The sequence below is a fragment of the Parasteatoda tepidariorum genome, chromosome 10, assembly GCF_982258835.1.
Source record: "Parasteatoda tepidariorum strain Cologne lab strain chromosome 10, Ptep-v5.0, whole genome shotgun sequence".
NCBI classification, from domain to species: domain Eukaryota; kingdom Metazoa; phylum Arthropoda; class Arachnida; order Araneae; family Theridiidae; genus Parasteatoda; species Parasteatoda tepidariorum.
This window is the reverse complement of record NC_141764.1, coordinates 24,257,567-24,262,582: the sequence shown is the minus strand read 5'-3', so window position 1 is coordinate 24,262,582 and position 5,016 is coordinate 24,257,567. Positions and strand designations below refer to the sequence as shown.

The following is a 5,016-nucleotide window of genomic DNA, read 5'->3' as shown; positions in this document are numbered from 1 at the left end:
TGGCTGAGCAAATACGTATTCTCAATGCAAAAATTTTGACGCCTCAGCCCTTGGCAAACAAAAATAATAATAGTGGTGGCCAAGTCTCAGCCAGTAGTAAATAGCGATAAACTGCCAAGTGACCTTACAAAAGGCTTGAGAACGAAGTAGTTCATTAAATCAATGCCAGATGGCGTTGTAAACTCAACAGCAGATGGCGATAACAGCAAACTATTTCTAGGTCAGCAAAAAAAGTAAACTCTTTAACATTAAAATCTGGCAACAGATAAATGTGAAAAAGTATTGCATGGTAAATTGATATAAATTGATTGATATAAATTGATCATATAAATTGATCAGATTTTTAACTCAACCTTCTTTTTTTTAAATTAAATACAAGAATTTTTAACTAATTACAGATTTGACAGAGACACATTACTCCCCATCTCTTCTCCTAACACAGATCATCAAAAAAGCAAGATGTTACATGGTTATGTAATGAGAGAAATAATCCTCAATGAATTCGAAAGAATGAAGAAATATTCAGAAAAGAGATTAGATTTGGAATTCATTAACGTAAATGTCTTCCGATCTGATGAAATTAAAAACATTGATAACAATTATATTTTTATAGTCAATACCCAATGCGAGCAAAATAAAGATGCACATTGGCTAGTTTGCCAAAATGACGGACGAAATTTTATTTTCTTCGATTCGTTTGGTAAACATCCCCGTGATTTTATAGATGAAGAGCGTGCAAACGAGTTCGATAAATTTCTATCATCTGCTTTAAAAAACTATCCCCTGAAATATAACCGAAAGAAGTATCAAAACGAAGAATCGACTCTATGCGGCGGATACGCTCTTTTGTTTGTTTTGTTTGCTTTCCATAGAGCTACTGATGATGAAAAGAGATGGGGAGTATTATCAGAAAAGCTTTCTGACTTCCAAAATTTTCTGGAACATAATAAACGTATAGATCCCTATAATAAAGAATTATCTTACGATAAATTTGTCCGAGATATTATTCTGGAAAAATATAAAGATTTACCAGAAGAAACCAGGACAATATTGGAATCACAAGGTATATTTAATTCATTAACGTTTATGCTTCACATTAAACTTCTTTACTGGCCTATTCTCTTTCAAGTGGTGAAGTCCTACAGTTTCACATTTATACTATACTAGTGACAAACAAAAGAAAACTACACTATTTAAAGCAATGCAAATATAAAAAATAAAAATTTACAAATCTGTGCCTTTCTTATCTCTGTATGATATTGTATCTTTTCTGAGGAGGACTACAATTGTGTTAGCAGTTATCTATTTGAGTTGAGAAATAATTTTTCTTGTGTTCATATTTTTCTCTTGCTCAACAGCATTTCTGGGAAAGATAATAAAAAAGAATGAATGAAATATTAAAAATGAGGTCAGAGATATATGCTAAGTTCTGATTTCTGAAACTTAAGGCATGATGAAAAAAACAAAATTGATATTTCATGTGATGTGCACTTGCTGAAGTAATCAAATAATTTTACAACTATCTTGTGTTATATTTTTAGATATGTTTACCTTTCTATATTTTTAACAGAAAAAAGGACAAATTTTATTTGAAAGAAAGTAAGGATATCAGATAAAAATTCTAACATTAATGGTGCCCAGCCATCAAATTGGCACCATTAAGAAGTGTATGTGTTGGGATAGTTGTATCTCAACAGCAAATATTCCAAGCATATTAATATGTATTATCAGTATGTAATATATATTAATGTTCATCTTAATTATCAGTCTCCGTGAGGCTTTGTTACTAAATAAATCAAAGCTTAAATCAATTTACATTGATTGTGATTACCTCATTTATTTTCATTGAATTAGAAAGTTCAATAAAGTTACTGAAAAAGACAATTACCCATCCTCAGATATATCTTTTTACAAATCTAAGTTAGCTTCTTAAGCTAAATAAATGCCTATAGTTAAAAAGGACTCTGGATGAAATTTAGTATAAAAGTTTTGTTTAATACCAAAATCCTGATAATACAATTTTTTGAATATTTCTATGTATAAGATTATTCTAAAGAAGACAGCTATTTTTTATCAGAAAAGAATACACATATATTTTAAATGTATTAAACTTCTACAATTAAATTTTGAAAAAGTACATGAAAATGACACCTGTACAAGAAAAGTACCTGTAACTTCAATGATAAAAAATATTAACAAGATCTTTTACACCTTGTAAAGAAATAAGAAGAGCGACAATTAGTAGGCATTTTTTAATTTTTTTTTTTACAGAAATGAATAAAGATTCATCAATTTGGAATGGTTGTGATTAAATATTGCCCATGTTATTGTGTATATTTATTTAAATAGGTTATAGAAATTAAAAAATAAGTTGGAAATTACCAGTTATCCATAAATCAAATATGTCTTATAGAGGCTGTACTACAAAAAATTGCAAATTTAATGTAAATTCCATTGATTGTGATTGGCTGAATTTGTTGAAATTGAGTTTTAAAATTTCAATATAAGGTTTATTTTCTTTAAAATAACTCAAAATTTTAGTAAGATTCTTGGATTTAAGAAAATAATTTTAAAAAAATAATCCGCGTTTTGTTTTCTTTAACACCAAAACTGGCCACTTTCTCTCCTTTTTTTGCTACCTCATCCCCCAACCGACTTAAAGAGTAACCTAGTTTCTATGACAACGGCTACCTGCCTTTCTCTCCAGTGCCAACTTAAGGTGAAATGAAGTATAGAGGTAATCAATAGCTAGACAATATATTTTCCAAGAATGAATAAGGAAGATATGATTTGAAAAGATAGTTTAAATACAGAAAGGAATCTGGTTTATTTTTATGCATTTATTTTAAAATGTAACTCTTAGGTTAATAGGGTAATTTTTAAGTATACTGCCATATTAGCTGTGACATCAATAATTTATTATCCGGATTGTTTATAAATTTCTTTATATTGTTGGATTTGATATTTTTACCTGGAGCTGAGTTCCTAAATGTTTGTATATTTAATGACATTGATAATTACTTTTCTTTAAGATTATTTTACCCCACGTGGAATTTTAAATTACGATTCTTATAAAGATGAATTTATTAAAATTGTCTCGTGTAGTAAGTATATAATCCTATATAATTCATATAGTAAGTATATATAATCCTTATCATGATCATGAAAAGTCTTTAAATTTTTGCATTTTGTTAATGTATATAGTGTTTTAAAATATTTTTTGAGTGCTTAAAAAGGTGCTTGTTTTTTGTTGAAAAATTTGGCTACACAGCCTGTTCAAAGTATGACCAGGTGCCAGATATAAATAAGAAATCAAACAAAAGAGTAGAAAAAAAAAAGATTTTCTTTTTGGCAGTATTGAGAAGGGGGTTCATCTAAAAAAGAAGTGCAGAATTTCAATTTGTGAGAACTTCTCTTTTATTAACTAAAAAAGAGTGTTTAGAAGTGCCCACCTCGCTGCTGGACTATGATCAAGAGAATCGGAGATTGTAGCAAAAGAAATAGTCCTTTTAATCACATAAGGAACTCCAGTATAGATAGTCGCTTGATTATGTGAAGCATCAGAATGAAAAGATCACACTTCTCTGAACATATTTTTGTGATGAAGAAGTTTTTTATCTCAAAACTTTTCTTTTCATCTCAATGTTAGTTTGTACGAGAAAAAAAGTAATCTAGTAACTTAAGTATATTTTTATTCATAACACATGTTATGAATTAAAATATTTGTTGGTGTACAATTTGTTGGCAGCAATTTTATTAGGTTTATTTTTAAATAAAACTATCAGAATCTGTCATGTCAAAAACATCCCTAATCTTATTTTCAGTTAAAAAACAATTTACATTGTCCGTTTGAGACAGTGCTTTACTGCAGCAGTTCCCAATCTTTTTAGTTTTGCAAGTCACCAATTTTAAATTTTTTTTATTGTCCTCCATGAGAGAGAGAGTGGATTGACCATGGCTGTCTAAACTTGTAATCACTCGCCATAGAGCTTTTGAGTAATGGTACATATTGTTAAGATTAGCAAATTAATCAAAAAAACTTTTATTAAACCCTAAGATTTATCTTGATTTAGACTCTACCAGCTCCAATGGCCTTAGGACCATGGGCAGTACCTTACTACATTTAACCCCTGTTTTACTGAATTTGAATTGTCAACATTATCTTTGATCCTTAAAAAAATATTGTATTTGTTTGATAAATCTGAATAGCAGCTTTTTGCTTAACAAATAAATTTTCTGATAGGTGAAGTTTTTTTTTTTTTTTTTTGCAAAAAATTTATTTTGTTTTCTTTTTATATAGGGTTGTGGAGAGGTCTTTAGAAGGAAGAAAACGGAATGCCATTACAAATCTTTGTTATGGGTTTATTTCTTCACGTTCACCATATTGTCGTCTTCAATAAGGTTAAAGGTTCATCTGGAAAAGAACTTGTAAATCAAAAGATGAACTATTATATCTTCCTGTTTTTTAATGAGATAATGATGGACTATGAATATAATATTTTTATTTTTTCACGTTCACCATATCGTCGTCTTCAGCAAGATGGTCAAGATTTATCTGGAAAAGAACTTGTAAATCAAAAGATGAACTATTACAGCTTGCTGAATATATTTTTATTTGCTATTATATATCTTGGTTTCGGGTTTCTTCACTGTTCACCATATTAGTCGTCTTCGGGAACTTTTGAAATGTTGAATTTATCCTTGAAAAATAAAACACTTATCAAAAAATGTGTTAATAAAGCTCTGAAGCTTTAATTTGTAAAATGATGTTGCATGATTGAATGTATTTGTAATAAATTTTTGTCTTCAAAATTATGTGTATTTTTATCTGCTTTATATTTCTTATCTTTTAGACAGAGATTAATGTATTTTATTAAATTGTAGTCGACTTCAGAAAACCCTGAAAATTGGGTTGGCATGTCAACTGTTGATAAATTTCGTAAACTTAATTAAACATAAAAGGTCAATATATATTTCAAACCTTTTGAGAAAATTCGAACACTTTCTAATTAATTT

At 28.7% G+C, this 5,016-nt stretch overlaps 1 long non-coding RNA gene across 1 annotated transcript; it reads left to right on the top strand.

Moving 5' to 3' along the window:
- Nucleotides 1–263: 263 nt before the first annotated feature.
- LOC107446753 (uncharacterized) lies at nucleotides 264–4,812 on the top strand. The gene is made up of 2 exons (XR_015429607.1): nucleotides 264–1,063; nucleotides 4,301–4,812. It is a non-coding gene; the product is annotated as an uncharacterized LOC107446753 (long non-coding RNA).
- Nucleotides 4,813–5,016: the final 204 nt, after the last annotated feature.